This window comes from Polyodon spathula, chromosome 7 (assembly GCF_017654505.1).
Source record: "Polyodon spathula isolate WHYD16114869_AA chromosome 7, ASM1765450v1, whole genome shotgun sequence".
NCBI lineage: Eukaryota > Metazoa > Chordata > Actinopteri > Acipenseriformes > Polyodontidae > Polyodon > Polyodon spathula.
Window position 1 is genome coordinate 33,751,590 of NC_054540.1, and position 26,985 is coordinate 33,778,574.

A 26,985-nucleotide genomic window follows, 5' to 3' on the forward strand; every position below is an offset into this window, starting at 1 on the left:
GCTTCACAGTTCTTTATTTGACATATTTAAAAGCCTTTAAAAAAGTTGCATCAAAAGCCACAACAAAGACAAGTAGTTGACTCACTTATTCCAGGATATATTACCTTTTTCCAGTCATAACTGTAAAATACCAGTGACAGTACAGTGATGCCCATGGCTGTGTGTCTATTGTCCAGTATGTATTGTTACAGAACATCAAGGGAAACATCATGTCACAGGGAAATTGGGGAGAAAACTGGTTTGGATGCCCCAGGGATAGTAAGCAAATGAGGGAACAAGAGGGAGGATTGGGGATTTGGGGTATTCATGGAGGGGGCAGCAGGGTGCTGGAGGGTGTGATTAGCAGGTTATGCAGGTCAGTCATTGGGTAGGATGAGTGGACCACCATCACCCTACAGCATTATACAGTGTGTCATTCAATACCAGTCAATGATTTTGAGTAAACTGTTTATTTACTATATTATGTAATGCTGCAGTATTAAAATGGGCAAAACCAAGGCTTGACGTTCCTTTGCCTCAGTCCTGTATTGCTTTGCTTTTGATTTTCTACCCTCTTTCACTCTTTGCTGTATATTTCCTTTCTTTGTTATGGGCAATAGGGCCCTGTCCGAAATCCCTGCTGTGACTGAGTCTGCCTATTTTTACACAAAAACATAACTTTTGTGCCGTTACAACGTAACAGCAGTGTGGCAGTAAAAATACCAGCGCCCCAGATGAGAGGAGCAACTCTCCAATCAGCTTGTAAAACAATGCAGAAGTTAATTGCCATTGTTTGGGACTCAATTGTAAAGGTGCGGGAAGGATAGATGTTCTTTTGAAATCAACACATTAATGACTGAATGTATTTAATACCCGACGATAAATACTTTGTAAAGGCAATTATGAGTAGGAGTAGCTGCACAAGTATTATTATAAATTCATGTAGTTATTTAACTTACACATCTCCTATTACAAGATGAGGTGGTCATTGTTGTGTCTATTTTAAATAGATGTTAAATGTTTGCCAAGCAGTTACTGCTTAAACAGTACCTTCAGGTCTGCTTGCTAAACGTGGCTCATTTATTTGAAAGAGCTATATTGGAAATACAGTTTGTAACACTGCTACACAAAGATAAAGCCTTGTGCTTATTACTGAGGATTTCCACATCACATCTTACTGGAGTGCAAAAGGTGTAGGAATAGGAGATTTGATGAAACCATGTTGAACCATCTTCCTGAAGAGTGTGTGTGGAAAGGCAGCTATACACTTGTGTTCCTTGCTGTACATAGAAAACAACTGTGTCCTTTGGTCCTGGTTTCTGTACTGCGCTTAAATCATTGGTTCGTTTGCCTATTTTAGTATCTGCTAAGTTACACTTTAGTTTTTTAACATGCATTCAAAAGGGAGTTGATATTTGTAACCATGTGTTGTAATAATTTGCAAGGAATGTACAGTATTCTAAAGAGTCTTTGGATTTTGAATCAATAAGGTTTTGAATTCTGTATATCACACTTGGGGGGCCAGTGGCTCATACAGTACAACATGCTTCCCAGAATAAACCTGCACACATGAACAGCCTCCCACAGGAACTTGTGTATGGTAATTGTGGATTTTCCCCAGAAGAACGACGTACGCTGTAACTATTGACTTTAGACAGCAAATGAATAACAATTCACATCTCTAAATGTGAAGAGTACTGTATTTACAACACTGAAGTAAAGAAAGTGTTTTAGATTTGCACGAAAGATGTATGTTTAATCGAATAATTACACAAAAGCTGACAGACAAATTTTCCATCCAATTCAAACCCTTTTCTATTGTTTACCTTGAAATAGCCGCTTGTTTTCTAATTAAGTGGAGAAAAGTGATGATTAACAGGTTTCATGTTGTTTACATTATGAAGAAACTCAGTCCCAAGCAAATATCTTACTGTAAAATGTGATGGATGTATTACTGACAGATCTCACTTTGATTTTCTTTTTTTTTTTTAATTGTATCAACCTGTTTTACTGAGCTAAGAATGTACGCATGTGTGCCAATAACATTTGTCAAAATAGAAAAATAAAACTGTATTGACAGCTAACCTCTTAACTTTTCTTTATTTTGGCAGTGTTATATAACAGTAAAGGGGATGTGGATGACTAATAAAGCCTTCTAGACTGTTCAAACCCGAGTACGTTGTCTCTTAATCCAATCTTTTTCCTCATTATTTTTAGCCCAACTCCTCCTTTTTATTTCAGAGATTACTTATGCACTGAGCATGTGGGGTCGAGAATTGTAAATCTTAATATTTGTTATACTGCACAGTTCTGGAGTACAGGTCAGAGGCTGGCCATGAACTGGTGACCCTGTGCACCTCAAGCAAGCATCCTAACCACAATGCAATATAGCCGTCAGAATCCGTAACGCCAATGTATGCCAGCAATGAGAGAAGGGGTGTTAGGTTATGCGACTACCTAGATCATCTGTCCAGGCGAATCAGTCTGTTCAAGTTACAATTAAATGCTTTAGCACTGCCTCTGATACATGGGTAAACCTACCCTTGGCTACCCTTGAAGCATTCACCTTCTAATCATGTCCTTTTACTAGTTAACCACATCTCCTAGCTTCAGGGACAGTGAACGCCATCACAGAATGCTTCTGCAGTGTTGGCTGAATGCGCTTTCATGCTTTGCTGAGGTTTGCCATCAAGTGTTCATGCAAAACAGCAGGTTTCTTTTGAAAGTGTAAAACAGTAATACTGGTGTAGCAGTATGATGCTGTTGGTCTTATTGTGTAGGTGGAAATTCTGAAATAAATATGTTGCACAATTATATGCATTACACTTTGTATATAATGTATGTGTCTACATATGTCCAAATGTATTGACACACTCTATCTAAGTTCCATTGTTACTCCCACTCAGTAACGTGTAATAAGTAGAGGGTATGTTTTGTATTCCCTGCAAGAGGATGTCCCATTAAATCACGAAACCCGACAGAGGCGAGGGGTTTGGTAAGGACATCCTGCTAAGGAGAATAAAAACGTATGTCAAAAATGATCATTTAATATTATCTAAATAACTGGGTAGCGACTGCTGGAACCAGGCATCTGTCTGATGTGAAGTAAGCATTCCCATAAAAGTAGTATTTTTGTAAGGGTGAACTTTGTAAGATAACACAAGGGACACAGCAGCCAATATTTTGTTAGCTTTTTGTCTCTGAAGGCTTGAGACTCTCTCAGATCCCAGTTGCAATAATTCGACTTCCTCCAAAGCCATTTGCTTTGACACACTTAGAGGTCTGCTCAGAGAGCAAAGGATGGATGGCAGGTTTGAGTAGCGGTCACATGATCAGAGCTGTGAGAAAGATTACATGATCCCTGATCCCTCACCTTTCTTCATGAGATTCGAAAGCATCACATTTTTTAAAAAGAAAGACGGGAAACAGTTAATGTATTTCAGCAGTGCCGATACATTGTCAGCATGTCTACTGAGACATACAAACCGGTATTTAAAACAAAAAGCACTCAACTCTAATGTATACAGACCAATATGTTCTTTACATGAAAACACTACTCTATTGTGGGACTTTTGTTAATAAACCCTGCCCTGATAAGGATTATTTTAGTCTCTGTGAATAGCAGCACCCACAGAGCCACAGCAGATCAATACGCTCCCCTTTATCACAGTATTCCTGTTTGCCTCTGTTCTGGACACATTTCCTTCTTCAGTTCCTACGGGTATTACTTTTCCTTTCACCCTTTCCAGATGTCCTTACATGTTGTCCACTGAAGCCTTTGTGCATTCACTCTAGTCCTTGCCTAAGGCCACATCTATTTTTGTGTTAGCATGGCTGCTTGGGGAATACTGTCTCCTTTCTCTGTTTTATTAGCTTCTCTGTGCATGCCTGGCTGAGTTTGATATTATCTTTATAGAGCTGGAGCAGACTATGCTTACCTCCTAAGCATTTTGCCAGACTCATTCTGAACAATAGTCTTAAACTTTATTGCAGTACAGCAGAAAACGTGGGTGTTGAAAGCATTTCATCCCAACTTCAAACACTTAATCAAATTCTAATTCAGAAAACTTAAAGAGTAAATAGCAGGGTTCGTCGCCATGTGTTACTATAACTGTTTAAAAAACACACCTGTAATTTGTCTTTTATTTTTTAATATCCTGACAGTTTTTTACACATAACTTCAAAGTCTGTTTCAAAGCTCTTTTCAAAATGGCCACTCTAATACACTGGGGTCTAAGACCTGTCTCTAAATCACTGCAGGAAGAGCAATTAAAAAACAAAAAACATAACAAGTGCTCTCGCTTTTCTGTTCTGTACCACATCATGAATCATTATTGCTGTGTTACCTGTTCAACAATGTGGGCAACAATCCTTACAATTTCAGTGTTAACAATGAAAAGAAATGTTATTTAAAGTTGTAGAAGCACGTGAAGATGTATAACGCTATGTTTTTAGGATCCTTGCTACTTGCTCTTTGCGGGATTAATTTGATCAGCCTATACTCTGATAAGCGGCAGCTGGATTTTATTGGAGCATTTTACAACACCGGGGAATCACCATTTCCTTTCATTAACCACCTACTTGTAGTTTTCCCAAGATTACCCTATAAAATTGATTTATGCAACCCAGGAGATTATGTCTAGCTGGAAAAAGTTATGTACAGTAGTGTGCAAATGTATTAGACTAAAAAGTCTCCTGCATTTTATCATTTGTGGATATGTGTTTCTTTTCTCTTGCTATTTTAAATTAATTGCATGTGTGGCCTATTACAGTCATGAATTAAATTAGACAATCACTAATTTGCCAATTGTGACAATTTTCCAAGATTTTCGGTTACAGTGGTTTGAGTTTTAATAAATGTGCACACCTCTATATCTGTTGTAGAAATGGGAATGACATGCCCTAAAAAGAGTGTACAGTCTTGCAAGTGCAATACTACACATTTGGTTTCAATTCATTATCTTCTGGTCAAGGGAATAGTGTTGTTTAACACAGGATTGGATTACATTTAAACAATTATTTGGTCTTCCAGTGTTAAGCAACAGTTCTAGCTGTGAATTTTGACTATGGATAACTCTCTTCTTCTTTCTTCCATTATACTAGCCTCCTGTCCTTGACCTCATGAGCTTGGAATTCCAACACAAATGAATCTTCAAAAGCAGGCGGTCATCTGAATCTTAATATTGTGTCCCGCGAGACCCAGAAGATAATCTGTTTGGTTAAATTCAAATAAAAAGCCCTTTTTGAGGCAGTCAGTATATGTATTTAAAATGAGTGAGAATCAAGGCTTTAAAATCCATTTCTTATGCCAAGTTTCCATTAGCACCATAAAAGCAGTCTGTAAAACTCAGTGCAACAAAAATAAATACACAGAAGAAAAAGAGCAGTCAGGTGAGGGGAGGACAATTATACTATTGCTATAAATGTAGCGCTAGAGCCTTTTTCAGTGTATTTATTGTATGCTATAACAAGATGAAAGAAAATGGAAAAAGCTATACAAACAAATTGTAATTAATAAACTATTATTTTCATTTAGAGGTGTTAGAAAAATCTGGATTTGTAATGCATTTAGCTTATGAATGTGCTGGTACTATCCATCCATTATCATAAAGCTTAATGCTTTACAGGGTTACAGTGAGCCAGAGCCTAATCTGGCAGTCACAAGGTGGGACTACACCCTGAACAGGATGCCAGCCCATTGCAGGGCACCACACACACACAGGACAATTTAGAGTGACCAATCAACCTGTCATTGGACTGTAATTTTTCAATGACAACTTTCATTGACAATACCAAACTTCTCAATACTTGGGGCACCAGTGCAGTGAGTATTTTGAGTCGGAGACAGTTGGATAAGTCAAAGGGCTTTGATTGAAGACTGTGCTAATCTCCCATCCTACCAAACCCCCACACCCTTTACATGTGTTACACTGCCAGCTAGCCAGTGGAAAGATACCAAAGCAACAAGAAAGGGCTAGGCAGGCTCCTTTTTGACTCGACCACACCCTACTCATAACTCTGCATTAACACTGGGCTACTTTTTGAACTTGTCACAAAGCAGCAGGAGACTGAGCGAGGTGCAGATGTTTTACATTGGCCTTAGGTACCCCAGTTGCCGAACAGCTCAAAGTGTTATTGCTACTTGAGGCTGTTTCATCTAATCTTGTGAATAGCTCTTTTGCTGAATGGGGGCTGTGGCGGGGTACTCTTAGTATTTGTGTGGTATTATTATTATTTAAATGTACTCTTTTGTGTGTGTTTTGTTGTGGTGGTTTGGTGTAGTTTGGCAGAGATGATGTTTGCTTATAGTGATTTTTAATAAACTATTGTATAAAATTACAACAAACAATGTTATTTCCAATATCTTTAATGAATGTTGAATCATTTACATCAATACCTATGCACATAGATCTAAGAAAAATGTCAACATTATAGGGTAACCAGTGGTTATAACTTGCATTGTTGTAATACTATATTAAAGCAATGAATATTACAAATTAACATCTCAAAATGTGTTACTGATTGTGCAATATTAACAGCTGCATTTTGCTTGTCCACTTTTCTGGAGGGTTTTTCAGCATGGCAGAGTTTCATCCTTATGTAGGCCTTGATTTCTGATGCTGCGCGCTCTGGAAAATGCTTCTTTACCACATCTTTAGAAAGAAAAGAAAAAGACAATGTCTGTCACAAACCATTAGCTGTGAATGGCAACTACTGTGCTATGCTGTCTTTTCAGCTAACTGCTTTGAAAATGTCTAATTTGACTAATTCAACCATCTTTTTTCTGTTGAAGCAAAGAAAGCAAACATACCTCAATAGGTTTATACTGCTTATTTGTCCATTAGTCAGTATTTTTATCTATGTGGCTTTGTATTCATTATTAAAATTAAATAATCAATAAAACACAACCAGGTGCAGTCTAAATTTGATGGGAATAGGAAGTTTCAAGACTTGGGCCCTTTCTACATATCCCACACTCTCCCCCACTAAAATAATGTATTCTCAACATTCCCTTGTTTACTGTAGCTCTCATCTTGGGACTATTATTAGACTTAATCTTGTCCAAGGAGCCAAACATGGATAATTACTGGGGTCCACTGTGGGCTACTTCTGAACTTCAAGATGCATGTGGTAAGCCTCTTGATCTGTTTCATGGATCCAGCTCAGTACCAGAGCAGGCTTCGCACTTATTCTTTGCTGACAAATGTTGTCGCATTTTGCTGCAAAGTTGAGCTTACTGTACAGCAAACCTTTGATGTCCAGTTGTTCACAAAAAACCATTGCAGTCGAATATGTATTGGGTGAAGCAATTGCTACTAGATGTGGACAGAGTGTTTTTAAAGGACAGATTTACACAACAGAGGAGTATTCATCCAGATTTAAAAGAGACAATTCAGTGGTGTTTCTTCACAATGGCAAGGCAGGTGTTATCAATAAGATTATATGTTTGAAATTTTGCTCATATTTAATTAATTGCCAATGTGAAGAAAAGCCCATATTGACTATTAAATGTCTGTAAACATGTTGCCCTCAAAAACGTATGCCTGATGATTTTGTTGGGAGGGATTTGATGGCAGCATTTCAAAAAGTTAAAAAGTCAAGAAGTTATACTGCCCACAGAATTTAATCAATTACTGCTAAAGGGCTGGTAGTAAACGCAACTCTCTGTTCAGATTTCCAAAGTTTGAAAATGAGTGAGATGTGTTAACTGAAGAGTAGTGTTCCAGAAGACTTGATTTGTGTTGCATGTTTGGTAATAAAAATGCCAATTAATTTTTTGGTATGTTTTGTGTCAAAGGAGTATTGGGGTATCAGCCTTTTTTATTATTATAATTGTATATACATGTAAATGGGCTACTTTTTTTGTAAAATTCCAATGTCTCTCAATGTCCATTTTGTAAATCCATTCGTCCGATATAATTATTATTTGCAAGTTTTACCGTATAGTAAATGTTTGTGTTAAAAATATGACATATCACTTTACTTTGAAATTGTGGTTCTATGTATAGTGGTGAAAGCAGCCTTTTTATATGCATTGACCACAACGTATGGGATTACAGATGAGTAACAGAAATGTATGATCTATAAAACATATGATCTGTTGAATGCAGTATTATTCTGGTCCCATGGCAATCATTAATATTAATTAAATTATTTTAATATATTAACTTGTTATCCATTGTACCAAACTGGCATGCATGTATGAAAACATAAATAAATAAAGCATTCTTTTTTATCACTTGTTTGATTTTTTTTCCCCCTCAGTCTTTAACATTTGGCAAATAGATAACCTTGGTATTATTTTGTATTTTGCATAATTGTATTATTATTATTATTATTATTATTATTATTATTATTATTATTATAAATGGGTCTTTTAAATACTCAAAACAGGTCACATGGGGGTGTGAATATTACAGCGTATCCCCATGGGTTGGAACTTCTTTTCAAAAAGGGGCGAATCACTTGTAGATATACATACGCCACTAGGATCTAGAAAAAAAACAAACAAACAAAAAAAAACGGTAGCCATATTTAAATTTATATTAATAAACATGTGTCACAGGTTGGCTTGTGTGGTGATGTCAGACCCGGAAGAAACACACAGTACTGTGAGATGAAATGGTGAATGTGCTTGCTTGCGTCGGTTTATTGCAAATAAAAGGTTTAAACAGAAAACAAAACACTGAACAAAACAAACAGCACAGTGGCCAAAACAAATAGACAGACAAACAAATGGTGGACGAACGCTATACAAACAAGTATCGTGCTGTTGTTATTGTTATTCTTTTTTTGCTTTGTTTTAATCTCCTCTCCACACCCGTTCTCCAGTCACGAACACACAACCCGAGAGAGTGAATTGTGCAACTATGACTGACCAGATTTATGTTAATTTTGATATTTTGGGAAACCAAACTATAGATGAGATTTTGGACACCAACACTACTGGTAATTCAAGTGGTGAAAGATAAGTAAGTACTACTACTAGGCATCTTGAACTTACTGAAGTGCAGCTTCTGGACATAGAAAAAAATAGGAAGAAAAAATAATACACAAAAGACCACTGCCTGGGCATCTGGTGTCGTATTTGACTGGCTAAAATAAAAATTGGTAAATATTGATTTCAAAGTAATTCCTCTGCCTGATCTAAATAATTTGCTACAGGAGTTCTATGCCACTTTACGTAGCTCAGAGGGACGGGAGTATTCAATCCCAAGCTATGTGACCCTACGAGCCGGTCTTACCATTTTTCAAACACTCCAGCCATAAACTGCAAAGTGAATTTGATAAGTGACCGAGTATTTCAAAATGCAAACAACAACTGTGAAGCAGTACCACAAATCAGGCATGGATACCTCCTGTCACTACTCCCGGATCAGAAAGGACGATTAAAAAAAATAACCTCCCAGCACTATCACCTGACACTGCGGCAGGTCTGCAATGTGCAGATGTGCAATTAAATATGTTAAAAAGACTTGTTTGTGCTTTGCCATGATAAAAACTAGCAGGAATATTTAACTTTAAAATGTAATGAACAAACCAAGAATCAAATAAAGAAAAACTCAGACGTTTCATTTACTCCAGGAATTCCTCTCTGCCCCATATTAAGTTAGAAAACATATATTAGTAAAATCCTTGAGGCCGATGCCCTGAGTTTTTATTTACATCCTAGATGTCAAGAACAAATTTACTTAGATTATGAAGCAGTGTGGTATTCAAGGGAGCCCGGGGGAATAAATTATCTGTCCAACATGATGCCAAAACTAAGAAATCTAGCCGGACCAAAATAATGTCTGTTATTGGTCAGGTGTGAGGGAAGCCTTAAAAATTACTGTTCACTCTCTTGACGTGATTGCAAACAGAGGATCCACTCTCTGTCCTGCACTTCCTCAGAAAACGATAAGGACAGCAATGATCAAACACCATGTTGCTCGAAATCGCTTGCTGCAGCTCCACCTACTGTTCAGAATGAAAACCTAAATAAAGGGCCTGTGAAACTGCAGTATCAAAGGCAATGTTCAATGTATCATCTATAAATAGTGCTTCTTGTTTTTAATCAGTTCAGTGTTTATTAAAAAAAAAACATGTTTTAAATTATTTTTTAATTAATGCATTTTTATTTTTATTTTTTTTATGTTTTAAGAGATTGTTTTTTCTTAGGTCAGGCAGAGGCAGAAGGATATTTAATAAAAATGACTTTGTTAATTAAAACATGTTTTTACATTTTATTTTCTATTTAGTTAGTTGACACATTTTATAAGCGCAATAAGGCACTTCAGGGTGTGACATATAATCTAATATCACGATGCCTGGGCAGTTAAAGCCTTGTGACTTATAACACACCTGGGCGTGGTGATATTAGAGTATATCCCCCACCCTGTCATGCCAGTTACTGTAGTATTACTACATTTTTACGACAAACAGTTTTGTTATGGTAATTTTTTTTTTTCCTGGGACTGAACCATTAAATAATTAAGCAAAGCCTTACTTTTATACTTGTATAAACTCCTCTGAACCCTTTCAATCAAACACAGTTCATATTCACAATTCAATCTTTATGCTTATTAACCTTCCATGAAAAGTATCCAGACAGGCTAGAGTCAAGCCACATGACAGTGGAGTTGTGAAGTCTCATGAAAGTTACATGTGCAAAAAACTAATAGCTGTGGGGGTCCCTGAGTGGCTCACCTGATAAAAGTGCAGCAGCATCATGTGCAGGGTGAGCCATACAGCTAACCCTAACCCTAACCCTAACCCTAACCCTAACCCTAACCTTCAGGTCTCCTGAACCATGTGGGCAATTGTTACGGTGCAGGGAAAAGTGATTGGGCATTTCAAACTGGGAGAAAATCAGGGGGAAAATAATGATTGGACACACTAACTTTAAAAATAATTATAAATAGTGGAGAACAATTCTAACCCAAAACCCAAAGAGAAGAGCAACAGCTGGGGGCAGAGGAGCAGAGTGTTGCAAAGGGACAGGCTAATGGTTACACTCTGGTATATCATCTATACCTGGAAGTTCACACTTTTTTCCTAGAGATTAGACTTGGTTCTGAGAGCTCTATTGAGGTCACAGGGGTGCCTAAATGTTTTTACAAAGTCACCAAGATGTGATGATGGAAACAAGGGATTCTTAACAACTGCATGAATACATTAATCAAGAGGGCTGTGATATTTTAGACCCGTACTGCTCTTTAAGACACATCTAAATTTCCAATAATACATTATGAGAAAAGAAATGCTGATACCACCTTTATTGACCTGCCAGGCAACGTTGGAATGACTGTAAGGTCTCATTCCCAGAAGGTGCATTCACAAACCCTGTGAATGTGTTAGTATTAGCCTAGCCTCACACCTCTGGCTACCGGCAGCTAGGTGCAGTTTACATCCCCTGAAAGGAGACCTGAGAGGTAGGGAGTAGGAGGAGGCAAACTCAGTGAGTGGCAACACAGGTAGAAACAGGGGAAGTAGAGAGGACTCCACCAAGAGCATCAAGAAAGGAAGGGGGTCTGAACAAAACAATGTACGATTAAGAGACCATTCAGCCAATCAATGCTTGTCTGGCTTTCTAGTAGCTGGCTGGTCTCAAGACTTAATCAAATCAGACCATAAAAGATCCCAATGATTCAGTATCAATAACTTGGCTAGGTAACCCTTTCCACAGTCTCCCACTCTCTGTGTAAAGAAGTGTCTTCTTCCCTCAGTCCTATGTCTGTCTCCACTTAATTTCCAGTTGTGTCCTTTGGTCCTGGTTTCTGTATTGCGCTTAAAGTATTGGTTTGGTTTAACTTGTGCCAAGTCCTATAAAGATTTTAAAGACTTCACATAAATCAATTTGCCTCACCCTATTAAACTACCTTTATAGTTAATTCCAATAAACCCTGGGATTAGTCTACATGTGGCCTTTGGGAATGGTGTCCTTTTGTATGTATTTAAATTTAATTTTGAAACACATCTGGTAATGCACTTCTGATGTTTATAGAGGCCAGGAAATGTCACCCTTTTCTTAGCCTCCATTTTAGACTAATGAGTTGATAATATGGTAATGTGGCTACAGTTTGTGCATGTGAGTAAGTACTGCAATTATGTAAATTCACACAGACTTACAATACAGTATCATAGTTCAAGATTATTGCTGATTGAGGTTGGGAAACTGCTAATAGCATATTCAAATACTGTGGTCTGAATTATATCAAAATATTAGAAATCTATCTAATACAATGTATTTTTTACGTTTATTCTGTGAGAGCCCAAGTTATATTTTTCAGGGATGTTATGTGTTCTTTTACAAGAAACTACAGTACTGTACAGTTAAGGGCAAAAAATTGAAAAATGACAGTGACATTTTGAAATTGAACATGAAATACTATACTACTAATAAGGCTTCCAGTACATTTTTGCGATATCATTTTGTAGTTTCTTTGATTACATAATGCTCAATAAATTATGTTCATATAGCTATTGTTTAATTTAAATTATGTCTCAATCCTAAAATTCTAGGTGATGCAAAATGTTTTCCATAGCTGGATGTAGCACCACAAAGAGACAGAATGGAAGTGTGGATGAGATTGAAGTGGCTTGAGATTCAGGGATCAGAAGAAGACCTTTGACCATGTATCATGTCTGTTTTCCAGTGGTGTAGTCGAGCCGGAACATGCCAGAACGCACTGGAACACAGGTCCGGAAGTATTTTCTAAATGCAGCTCAGACGTCATCATTCTGCCCCTGACACAGTCACGAAAAGTAAAGCATTCTGACAAGATGCAGAAAGACACTTTATGAAAATACTTGTCGAAATTCGATAAATGCATTACCTAGATGTGCATTACACAAATAAAATGTGAATTTGTATAATCATTCTTGCTTAAGTCTCTATTTTAGTGGGGTTCCAGTACCTTTACATTCAAGACTCCACTACTGCTGTCCCTCCACCCGACGAAACATTTTCCAGCTGATCATTTGTGCCACACTGCACCAGATCCAGGGGCTGGTACCTTTTTACATTAGAGAATTAAACTGCATGGGAAAAAAATTGCCTGAATATTATGTTCAAACATGGCTGGCAAAGACAGACACCAACAATATGGCACAAAATCCCAATCCACAAGCAGATGGGAAACTGAAGCCTACAGTAGTGTACACATTTATTAGAACACTTCAAGATTTGTCATTTATATCATTTATATACCTACCTGAAAGAAAACCTCAGAGTTTGAGAATTGTAATAGTCAGTCAGTAATCAATTCCTTTTGTCTTACTATTTTTTTATTAATTGCATGTGTGGCCTATTAAAACCATCAATTATGTTAGACAATCACTAATTTGCCTATTTTGACCATTGTCCAAGATTTGCAGTTCCAATGGTTTGATTTCATATGCACAATCAATCAAAACTACAGAAGCAGCTACTGTAAATCAAAGTCAGTACATTAGGTCTAGAAATAGAAAGCTATCCATCTTCCTTAATTATAAGATCCGGTACCTTTTTGTTTACAAATTAACCCATGCAATTTCCAAGTCTAAAGCCAGAGGGTAGTGTAAAACCTCACCAGCCGCTCTCCACAGCCATGTCTGAACAGGCTGTTAGCATACCAGTTCTCAATGCCCTTCGTATCTGGGAAGACTCCTCCACATTCATCTGAGATCTTCGCTCCTCTCCCACATCCTTGGACTAAAACAATAGCCCTGTAACCTAGGAACACTTGGGCAGTATTACTTACATTATTTGCATGAGAGACTTCGAATCAGGCTGTCTCGCCCATTAGATCTCCATGAATGGCTACTGATCTGAGTCACAGTGGCTAACAATTCCACAGCCTAAGAAGAGACTGCATTGTGTTTTATAAAGAGGTGGGTTGAACGGTTCTCCCTGAAATGGTATGCAAAAAAGAATTGTAGCATACCCAGCCAGCACTATGTTGTTAGCTCGAATGGTGGCTGATATTATCAGTTGAACTTTGTTTTTGATCTTCTGTCTCCAAATACCTCGAGTGCCGACAGTATGGAGGGGCTGGGAGAGATTCCCATTCCTTTACCTTCTGTTCCAAAGAGAAATAAAGCAACCATTCAACAAAGTGTCTCTCAATGTAGACAACAGCTTTGTACTTGAAAATAAGAACACTTGGTTTGTTTTTTTAAAGAGATGCATTCCAACCCATCAGAACTGAATTAACTCTCATACATCAATCTCATTGAAAGCAAAGCCATTTGTATAGTTTTGTGCCCCATCTCTTTTTACAGGAATAGTTCATAGTTCTTTAGTGTTGCTGGTTTCCATGTCTCTCGCTAGAAAGAAACACTGCTGTACAATGTGGTTTTCCATCACATTGCTAAAATACAGCGTGTTAAAAAAACATTTGTCTATTTTTTTATAATAACATTTGTATCAGACCGTACCTGGAAATGTAATTCTAGATTATAAATTATTTTAATAAGGGAAAGTATTTGATATTGTTTGCTTGGCATTAGTGTGTGGATTGACATTACGTTACAGCACAAGAGAAACATGAGTATTCATTTCACAAGTTAAAGCTTGTTTTTCCAGCTCATTATTCTCAAGATAAACTGTTGTGAAGGTAATAGAAGGCGATGATGTTATCATTCAAGATTAAAAAGCATGTTTACTGTCTGCCCCTGTCAGGCTGTTATATATTTGTTTGGAGGTGCTGAAAGGAACAAACACTGGTCTCAATGCAATCACAAATCTAAATTCTTACTTAATGTTTGGTTAAATCTACCAGGAACATTGAACCAAGCCTGGGGTTATTGACTTCATAAGAATAACATCCCATATTATAATGAACCCATTAAATAGACATTTTTTCTTTGAAAAAAAATTGCACTTAAATTAACAATAGAGTTAAAGAGAAATTAAAATAACAGGAAGATGCCAGTTAAAAATGCTCCAAATTAAAAATTAGTATATATATATATATATATATATATATATATATATATATATATATATATATATTGTAAACGATCCTCGCACTCACGGAGTTCGTTGCCCCTTTAAGATAGACCCAGGACACAAAAATTGATTTTTTACGGCGCTGACGCGCACTTTTTAATAAACACAGAAATGAAAACAAAACAAATGCCTAGCTCCCTCTTGGAGCTCTGACTAAACATAGACTGGTTTCTCACTAAACCACAGGACGGCTAAGCCGTTTACCTGACAAACACCAAAACGGGCTTCTCTCAGCACTCTCTTCAATACGACTGGACACACACGCAGTCGGGCTCTTCACTCAGCAGCCCCGATCAGTCTGGCTGCCTCCCCAAATACCCTGCACCTGTCTCTCATTCCTATCACCCTCTGGAGTTAATCACTAAACACAGGACGGTCCTGCTTGCCGTCATTTAATTTAGGGCTCTCATGTTTATGATTACGTTAAGCCATCATTAAAACAATTATTGTGGTTTCCACTAACACCCTAATTGTTATTCTACAATCAGTTCCCTTACAGGGAAATCGTTTAACTCCCTCCATCCCCCAGACCTTACAATATATATAGAGTATCAAGTAAATCGTCCGTCTTCGTACTAATCGATTATAAATATATATATATATATATATATATATATATATATATATATATATATATATATATATATATATTTTAGATCGCTGCCCAATCATTTTACTGCCCCCCCCCCCAATTGTTTCCCAATTTCAAAATGTCCAATATACTCTTTCCAAAGCGCAGCGATAAGGAGAACCAATCACTGCCGGTTTTTCCTCCCTAACCCACAGGAGGATTCAGAGCCAATGCGACACTCGCTGCAGAAACCCCAGCCAAGAACGGCGACTTCACACAGCCAGGACACAACCCTGTGCTCCCCCAACTGTATGACTCACCCTGCACACCACGCAGCCGTGCTTTTACCAGGTGAGCTACTCGGGGACCATTCAGGGTCGTGTAGCCCAGGATCTGACTTATGGCAACAACAAATGATGTACAGCAAGACAAGGGGTGTGGATTGTTTTGCCCTGTGATGAGTCAAAGGGATTTCGGTCTGTGATTCAGCCTCCCGCAAGTAGATGGCATCAAACCAACTCGGGACTTCCCTTACCAAGATATCGTGACCATGGCAAAAGTCTAAGGATAAGGATAGTATCAGTTGGGGATTGGTGTTCCACTGACTACAGAGGCGGGACATTACATACTAAAGGGAATGTGCTACTGTGTTCGGGGTTGGTCCGAAAGTAAAATAGGCGGAGTAACGGGTGGAGGGAGATACTAGTTTGGTGCAGCGGGATTTTTTGAAAATACTAACATTTCTTTTGTCTTTTTTTTGTTTATGTATGGTTAGCCACGAAGACGATTAAAGACGAGTCATCACAGTTTGTTTTGGATTTCACCCCTGCACTCCTTCCCTCACACCGTTTTGTTTTCTTTTGTTATTTAATTATTTTGTTGTGTATAGATAATAAAAATAAATTATTTTATTTCTGTACACATAAATTACTGTCTGGACATTCCATTTAATACACTCTCGCCTAACACGTGGTGTCAGAGTGGAATGGATCCAGCTACAGTTTTGGCAATGTTTAGGGAGCAGGAGGAGAAGCGAGAGGAGAGAGAGACACGGCACCAGGAACAGCTCGCCCAGTTCTTTGGACAGCTGGTAGAAAAACTATCAATATCAACATCAGAGAGAGCGGTTGCCCGGATGTTTGCAGCTCAGCCTAATCTTCAGAAGATGACCTCGGAAGATGATCCCGAGGCTTTCTTGATTACTTTTGAGAGAGTGGCAGAGGCTGCAGAGTGGCCTAGGGAACACTGGGCCATGAAATTGGCACCCTGCCTGACAGGGGAAGCTCAGGCAGCGTATCGAGCCCTGACAGCCACGGATGCAGGGGACTATGTTAAAGTAAAAGAAGCCATTCTCTCATGCCTCGGGATCACGGAGGAAACATACCAGCGATGTTTTCGGGAATACCAGCTGTCCAAGGGGATGCAGGACAACATCTTTTAGATCAGTGCACCCGGTGGCTGCGGCCAGAAGAACATACACCCCAAGAACTGGTGCAGAAAATAGTTATAGAACAGTTCGCTTCTATACTACCGCCAGGGAATCGAGAGTGGATTAAGAGGAATCGACCTACCACTCTCGAGGATGCCATCCTCCTGGCGGAGGCCTATGAAGACGCGAATGAAGGCGTCGGCTCAGACCCCACTCCTGCCCCTAAACTAACTCGGACCAACCAACCAATGAAGCCCAGAGGGGGTAACCAGACCTTCAGACCATGGAGGTCGAGGTTAGCCCCATCCTGGGCGAGAGAGAATCCCCCTAATCTGCCAGCCGCGGACTCGCAGGACAGATTAACTCTGTTGATGCCTCCTAACCAAGTGTGCTACCGATGTAATGAGCCTGGACACATTGCCAGGAATTGTCCAGTAATGGAGGTGGACCTGGCAACAAGATCCTGGTCAGCAGTAACAGGTAGGAATGTTGGGAGGGCCCTTATCAGTTAAGAGTACAGGTCAGGGTAAAGAGTACTTACGCATTTGCGGACTCTGGATTTTGGGTGTGCACAAACATTGATTCGGCAAGCTCTCTTGGATGGGGTAGCCTGGGAGCCACAGGGTAAAGTGGCTATCTCCTTTATTCATGGAGAAACTCGGGTTTATCCCACTGCTAAAGTTAGACTTATTGTAGGTGATTATTCAGCTTACGTTAAAGTGGCTGTAGCGCAATGCTTACCATACTCTGTTCTCCTGGGAAGAGACTGGACGTTTTTTTATCGTATTTTAGGTCGGGAAATGGTCTTAGTTTCTACCAGGGGACAATTAAAGCAACAGGAGAAAACAATTGGCGAGATTTTTCCGTTGCAATCCGATCTGTTTAACCCTAAAATCCGCCCAAGAAAAACAAAAAGAGAGCGTCAGGTGGAAAAATATGAGGGAACTCTGAGACGACAAGGGGAGGGGTCTGACACAAAAGTAAACCAATCGCTTAAACGGCAAGGAAAGGGAGTAGGTATTCAGTGTAACCGGGGCTGCGAGGTTACTGAGGTGGAAGGTCACATAATAAAAGACACTCCTCTCTGTGTACCTAACCATTGGGACCGAGATATTGACTTGGGATATGAACAACAAAATGATCCCACGTTACGGTATGCTTGGAAACAGGTTAGATATATCGAGGGGAAGGATATGCAGGAAGGACAACCGGTGGTATTTCCGCATTTTTCTGTATCTGGGCACTTATTATATAGAATAACCCGGGCTCCCGGGACGGGACAGCTCGTAAAACAGTTATTGGTTCCTAGGCCTTTTCAGTCAGAAAGTCATGAGATTGGCGCATGACATTCCATTTTCAGGTCATTTGGGAACTGAAAAGACTCAGGAACGAATTCTGGCCCGGTTTTTTTGGCCTGGGGTTTATGGTCTTGTGCGGAAGTATGTATCGGAGTGTCCTGAATGTCAATTAGCTGCCCCTAAGTCAGTTCGCCCCGCACCTCTGGTTCCACTTCCAATTATTGGGGTACCGTTTGAAAGGATTGGTGTAGATTTAGTAGGCCCTCTGGAGGGAACAGAGTCAGGATATCGGTATATTTTAGTAGTAGTGGACTACGCAACGAGATATCCAGAAGCTGTTCCCTTACGCTCTATGAATGCAGTAGCTGTAGCGAATGAATTGGTAAAAATATTCTCTAGGGTGGGAATCCCGAAAGAAATTCTCACTGATCAGGGCACTAATTTTATGTCAGACTGTATTCAGCAACTATATAAATTATTGAAAATCCGTTCAATTAGAACCTCAGTTTTTCATCCTCAAACGGATGGGCTTGTTGAACTATTTAATCAGACTTTGAAAAATATGTTGCACTTTGTAGATCAAGAAAAACGCAATTGGGCTAAACTGCTTCCATACTTGCTCTTTGCAGTTCGCGAGGTACCACAATCCTCAACGGGGTTTTCCCCGTTTGAGCTCTTGTACGGTCGGCAGCCGCGGGGTATCTTGGATCTCATAAGAGAAGGCTGGGAAGAACAGTCAAAGGAGTCTAAAAATGTAGTAAAATATGTGTTGCAGTTATGCGATCGCTTAGAATTAGTCAGTCGATTGGCAAATGACAATCTCAAAGCGGCACAGCAGAAGCAGCAACAAAGCTACAATAAAAATGCAAGAAATAGGAACTTTCGACCTGGAGATAGTGTTGTTATTATTGTTATTATAATAATATTGTTATTATATGAGGAAGTGTTGTTATTATTGCCCTCATCGGAATCTAAGTTGTTTGCTAAATGGCAGGGTCCCTTTCAGGTTATTCGAGCAATTGGTAAAGTCAATTATGAGATCCGACAGCCTGGGCGTCGGAAAGAAAGTCAAATTTATCATGTTAATCTCCTGAAACCGTGGAAAGAACGGGAAGTCCATTTTATATCTCCTGTACAGGAGGGAGAGGATTTTGGACCCTCAATTGAGCCAGAGTCAGCAATTGAGGTCCCGATGGGGGAACAATTAACTCCTGATCAGCGTGAAGAGGTAAGCAATCTAATTAATATGTTTGGTGATGTGTTTTCTAACGTGCCTGGAAGAACGCATTTGATTGAACATGCTATTATCACTCCGCCAGGTCTGAGAGTTAGACAGAGACCGTATCGCATTCCAGAGAGATGGAGAGATTCTGTTCGGAGGGAGGTGGAGTGTATGTTGAAACTTGGGGTAATTGAACCTTCCCGAAGTGAGTGGTGTAGCCCAATAGTACCAATAGACAAGTCAGATGGGTCACTACGATTATGTATCGATTTTAGGAGGGTGAATGCTATCTCCAAGTTTGATGCATATCCCATGCCTCGAGTAGATGAACTCTTAGACACTCTGGGGCGAGCTCGGTTTATTTCAACTCTGGATCTGACGAAAGGATATTGGCAAATTCCATTAGCGAAAGCCTCTCATGAGAAAACGGCATTTTCAACCCCAGAGGGTCTTTTTCAATTTTGCACTATGCCATTCGGACTTCATGGAGGGCCTGCTACTTTTCAAAGACTACTGGACAGGGTTTTACAACCTCATCGAGAGTATGCAGCTGCGTATATTGATGATGTAGTCATTTATACTTCTTCCTGGAGAGAACATTTGACTAGATTAGAAGCCGTCTTACAGTCTCTGAGGAGGGCGGGGCTCACAGCGAACATGGCAAAGTGCGCTATTGGAATAGAAGAAACTAAATATTTAGGTTTCATAATGGGTAAGGGTAGAGTGAAACCGTTGGTTTCAAAAGTCCAGGCTTTGTTGGATTCACCGGTACCTACCACGAAAACCCAGGTGAGATCACTGTTAGGGTTGGCTGGTTATTACCGCTGCTTTATTCCACACTTTTCCACTATAGCCACCCCTCTCACTGATCTCACTAAAAAGAACGCTCCAAATAAAACTAAATGGAGTACAGAGTGTCAGACAGCCTTTGAATCTATTAAAACTAATTTGAGTCAGGCCCCAGCATTAATAAGCCTGGATTTCTGCCGAGAGTTCGTCCTGCAGACAGATGCATCGCAGACTGGTCTGGGGGCGCTTCTGTCCCAGGAGAGAGATGGTATAGAACACCCGATACTATACATCAGTCGGAAGTTACTGCCCAGAGAACAGAGGTATTCGGTAGTGGAGAAAGAATGCCTGGCAGTGAAATGGGCAGTGGAATCTTTAAAATACTATCTTCTGGGACGACCTTTTGTACTCATCACAGATCATGCTTCTTTAAAGTGGTTAGACACGATGAAGGATTCAAACGCTAGGATTACGCGGTGGTACCTGGCGCTCCAACCCTTCGCCTTTCAAATAAGGTATCATGCGGGTAAGTTACATCAAAATGCTGATTTTTTTTCCCGGGAGGGAGGGAAAAAGGAAGGGTTAGAGGTTTCTAAGTGTTCCTTCGGCTCCACTCTGAGGGGTGGGATATGTGATGAGTCAAAGGGATTTCGGTCTGTGATTCAGCCTCCCGACAGTAGATGGCATCAAACCAACTCGGGACTTCCCTTACCAAGATCTCGTGACCATGGCAAAAGTCATCTTTTTGAGGGGCGGCACCTTGGTGAGAGGCGGAAGTACGAGTATGTAAATTCCAGCCACTGGAGTCAAGTGAAGGATAAGGATACTTGTCAGTTGGGGATTGGTGTTCCACTGACTACAGAGGCGGGACATTACATACTAAAGGGAACATACTACTGTGTTCGGGGTTGGTCTTTTTTTTGTTTATGTATGGTTCGCCACGAAGACGATTAAAGACGAATTCTCACGATCTGTTTTGGATATCACCCCTGCACTCCTTCCCTCACGCCGTTTTGTTTTCTTTTGTTATTTAATTATTTTGTTGTGTATAGATAATAAAAATAAATTATTTTATTTCTGTACACATAAATTACTGTCTGGACATTCCATCTAATACACTCTCGCCTCACATGCCCATTTTCCCTCACTTACTTCCTCACTTACTTACTAAATACCCTGTTATCTCTGAATAGATAATCGTTTCCTCTTGTAAAAATATGCTAAATATTTTAATGAGCGAGACATCTCACAAGTAGAATGGTAACCCGAAATGTTCTCCTTTTTTTAGGAAAAAAGCGGTAAAACTGGGGATGGGGAGTTTGTTGCCAGATAACTTCACTCAGACTACTTGCTCACTAAATATCTTGATATGTCTGAATAGATCATCTTTAAAACACTGTGATACCCCACCGTCTAACTCACCTGGTTTGGCAATATTGTTATTATTATTTGTCTATTTAGCAGACACATTTATCCAAGGCAACTTACAGAGACTAGGGTGTGTGAACTATACATCAGCTGCAGAGTCACTTACAACAAAGTCTCACCCAAAAGAAAGAGCACAAGGAGGTTAAATGAGCTGGGATTTGAACCAGGGACCTCCTGATTATAAGCCCTTTTCTTTAACCACACAGCCTCCTATAATATTAGATATAATTAATGTATGGGTACTATTTATACATGAGAGTTGTAAAAATGTAAAATAGCATTTACTAAGCTGGTGACTTTAATAAACACTTCAAATATCCATTAATAAATTATAATTAGGAACACATATCATACCACATACAGAAGAACGCTTTGTTGCAAGAAATGTTTCCTTGGATTTTTTTATGTTTATACGTATGTACGCACAAATACATTCCTGCTTTCCTGCCTCATGATACGTCATGAAAGAAAAACAGTTGTTTGTCTATCTTAAGAAAATATCAGAGCAACCCTGTTCATTTCTGCCCGAAACCAATATATACGGCTATACACTTCATATTTGATCTTTAAGACTCCTCTAAAACTCACTTACTTTTGAATTATTCTTTAATAAGCTATGTATATTCCGTAATTTCTATGTTCATTTGAGGTCAGGCTGCTTTGTCATTTTTGGGAGCATTTTTAATTGGCAGCAACCTGTTATTTTAATTAACCCTTTAACTATATTGTTACTAAAACTTACTCTAGTTTTGTTAAATGCAAAAGTTAAAACTAAATATAACTGCTAATTCTGCAAATATAGCCCTTCAGATGCTTTTATGAAGCCTCAATATAAAAAAAATATAAACTGAAGCCTAAAAATTATACATTTCTTGTTGTTTTCCTGCCCACAGTGATGATAAAGCTTAATTTTCTACGTGTTGAGCTTCATAGCCAGCGTGAAATTTCACTGCTCTGATTATGGGCACGGCTAACTGGACTGTCCTCAAAACAGGACACAGCAGCTGACAGCCATAACAAAGGATTTTTTTTTTTTTTTTCTGTGAAGAAATTTTAGAATGTATCAATTACATAAATACAGCCCTGTGCTCTGATTTTTAAAAAAAAAATGCATTTGGTACTTAATGGGTTAAACGTTTTGACCTCCACGGAAACGTGTGCGTTGCAAATAGAACATGGCATTATGTCAGTATATTAAAATAATCATGCAACGCTTTACAAGCACACATCAAATGGTTGCCAGTCTGCAATGATGGTCACATAATAAGAAGTAAAAAATAATAATGCACACTACATGATCTCTATCTATTCAACCACTGTAACGGTAAAGTTATGATAATGTTATTGTTCTTAAAGAAACATAAGATTGAATTCAGTTTACTTATATTGATGATTCCATGCATTGTATTGTCAGCTGAAAAGCCTGAACTGTCCCAGACTGTCCCAGAGTACAGGCAGTCACACAGTAACCCTGTCCCTAAGTCTTTCATGACAAGTGCAGGACTGAATGGCAGGCAGGGGGCATTGAGGTCAGGTTTTGTGGTGCACTTGCTTAGAGAGCTGTACATCTTTAAAGCAGTGACTATCAAAAATAAACAGGACCAAATAGAGTATCCAGCATGCCCTGTCCTGCCCTTGGTTTACCAGTACACAATGGTTTTGGTTGATAAGATCATCGTGGCTGGGGGTGTTTACGATCTGTTTAATAGTGTGATGCTAGTCTGTCATCCCTTGGCAATATGCTGGAAATGCATCTTATCATTAAATTATTTAAAGATATCTGCAAATGTATTTTAGATATCTTAAAATGATTTAGATATATCTATACATTAATTTGAGATATCTTAGTTGGCTTGCCATATAAATGATGTGTGCACATTAACTGTCTCTTTGCGAAACAGTGTTTTGAATCCAGTTTTGTGATTGCGGTCGTACTACACTGTAATTCTCAAACTTAACAGACTAATACAAAAAACATGTTTGCACAGTGGAGTGTTGAGAGAGGAAAGAAGACAGAGAAACAAGGATGTAGCGGTCTCTGATTGGCTAGTAGTGCAATAAAATGGGAAATACCCAAATGGCAACGAACAGTGAGTAAGAGTTGCAAGAACCATTCTTTTGCTATCCGGTCAATGGTTCTAGAACGTACACATCATTACAATGTTATTACGCATAGTTAACTTAATGTGTAAATATTTTTGCATGATATAACCATAATCATATAACCCCAATCCTCTTTCTAACCCCAACCCTAACTCTAGGACAAGACAAGCATGTATTGTCAGTACCTCTTATCTCCTTGGAATGTAACAGTTGCTCCTGAGGTATGTCACACATTCCTCAGGACTTTTTACATATTTCCAGGGAACTGCTTGTGCAATTGTGAAGAAATTTGCTTTGGTTTATCAGCCCCTTAGCATTATTTTTTTTTTTGGAAACCTAAAAGCTACAGTATGCTTGGTAGACGTCATGACAGCTTCCCCTCACGGCTCTGCAGCTGTGGCTGTTTACATGGATGGAAATAAGACTCCTAATGCAAAGCAGTTTCATCCATTCCAGCTTTTACTACAAGCTTGATTAGCCCCAATGTATAGGTAACAAACTCAAGTGTGTCTTATTAAACACATAGTAAAACCAATAATGGATCAAACTAATATACAATGAAAGCACACAACGGCGAGGATGATCCCGCTAAACTCAACTGTAGCCTGAGATGGATTTGAAACCAGGTCTCCATAGCTGAAATTACATTAGCTTGCTTCATCACTTAGCCCCAGTCAGCATGTGTTTTTGATAACAGAATTCTCACTAAGTTCTGGACACAGGGGCTCGATAACTCCTCTTTTACATTGATATCTCCATCTGTTTTCCTGAAACTCTTCAAAAGGCATTTCCCTTTCCTGTTTAAGTCTTGCAACAAAACTGTGTAAACCACTGGTGTGTTGGCCCGAACTCGTTCAATAAATCAGGCTCTGTACTGTAAACTGGGCAGCGCTGAAACAGATGCCTCAATCAGATTCCCAGGGGGGTGCTGGCAGGACACGGAGCGCCCCAGTGGAAGAAACAGCAGTAGAAATACACTGCAGCTCTCTAACAAGTATTGGGACAGATCATCAAATGCAGAACGGCTATGGTAGGGGGCATTGGTTGCCCATTTTATCCCCATACCTAGCTGACAAAATTGCTGAACCTGCTTATTCTGATTAACGATCAGAGCTTCAACTATATGCAAATGATACAAGTGTGCTCTTACAGGTGCAGTGTTATTCCTAATATTAATTTACAGACAAGGTAGTATGACTGGTTGGGACATTTTTTCTTAATTTTATTAACCCCCAGTACTGAATTTATTTATCCAATACTTGTTAATTAAGTACAGCAAAAGCCAATAGTGCAATGCATATTTGAACTGGTACACATTGCATTGATCCCCTGATGCAAAATAAGTATCCTGACAGTTTAATTAATATTATATTAGTCAAAAGTATTTTGCATCAACTGCAGCCTGTTCAAGAGTGCATCTGTGTGGTTGTGCTGAATAATGAATAAAAATGAGTATCCGTAACGATAAAAATGCTGTTTTTTTATGAGTACAAAGCTTATTGTTTTTTTGGGTTTTTTTTAGATCTTAGTGTCTAACAAATATGAATACGATTCTAGTGTGCTTCGTTTTTTTAATCTGAGTTGATTAAGATATAAAAAGTAGATATAAAAAGAATTTGAACCCCGCGAGTCTCACATGTATTTCAGTATTAACAGGAAGCTCCGGTTTTCAAAATGCCTCAATACACCAAACTCCAAAAGAAGTATTTGGACAGAAACAGATTTCATTCATATTTTACCACCCCAAAATGGCAAATCTAAAAAGATGTTCTTTAACTTTTGCACTGTTTGTGTTATTAGCACCATATCGCCTTACTACAGGTCATTAAAAGCTTATCTCATGCACCTCAAGTTACCTTGAGGTATCTGTGAAATTAGGGTGTAACATGCCAATCAAAGCCTTTAGGCAACTGGTTACCCAACACTCACAGGATTAAGACTGAGCTGCCCATTTCCACTGCTGTAAATAACGAGGAAAGTATTTGCCCCGAAGCACACAACAGCACATTCTTGACAGAAGTGTTAATCTTATAACAGTCATAATTAAATTATGAATGGAACACTCCCATCTAGAAGCACACCAAAGAAACAATGCTGATATTCTTCGTGAGAATGATCAGGGAATGTTCATCATTAAATTATGGTTATAATGATCAGCTATAAGCCCTCAAGATAAAACCAAAATCATATATTAATGAAACGTGCTCGCTCATGTGCTGTTCGATGTTAAACCCAGGTTTTTACTTAAGCACCCTAGTTACTGCTTGTATAATTGTACCATGTGAAGTTTCCTATCTATGCTTAGCTGTGAAGTTTTTTCAAAGTTTTGGCAAAGCAATCTCCATCTAGTTCATATAAATAATTATAAAGATTTCTAAAACTTCTAAGACAGTTGTAACTTTTCAAGTCTGCTACTCCTACCAGCATGTTTAGGTAACACTTTACATTAACCCTAAGCGGGCCAATGTCAGACCAAGTCCGACATTACAATTTTCCTTTTCCAGTATGAATGGCGGACCCTGTCCGACATCATCGAAAAGATATAAAGCACAGGTCTCTAGTCATTTTTTCTCTGGAAAAAGCCAAGAAAGCCATTCAATGGCCGAGTGAGACCAATAGGAGCCAAATGAAACTGGGGGTGGGGGGGGGGGGGGGGGGGGGGGGGGGGGGGGGGGGGGGGGGGGGGGGGGGGGGGGGCGGCGTGTGAGCATTAGCCCTAGCAGCTGCACCACACAGATATAAGCAGACATAAACAAACGAGGTAGCTGCTTCCGTATTCAGCGCTCAAAGAAGATCACGGACATTTGCAGAGCATTTTGAGATGTTATAGTAATAAAATAATGACTTGGATCACATTATTGATTAGTTTGGTGATAAAACGAGTGATCAGGAGAGGATTTTTCAGTATGCACATCTATAAAGAGGTATGTGGAAAATACAGCGTATACGGGGTAGGGCTTGGCTGGAGATGCAGTACTTATGTCGCTTAGCATTGCAATGCCCTTTAAACTGGTTTTACTGCGAAAAAAAATATTTTAAACAGAGCGTATAAAATAAACAGCGTGTGTGAAAATAAATTGGACCTGACATGCCTGACAGGTGCTGAATAAATGGATCGCAAAGGGTTAAGTGTCTCTAATTAGTATGTATCTACATAGTAGTTACATAGTAGATGCATGTGTACTTACACAT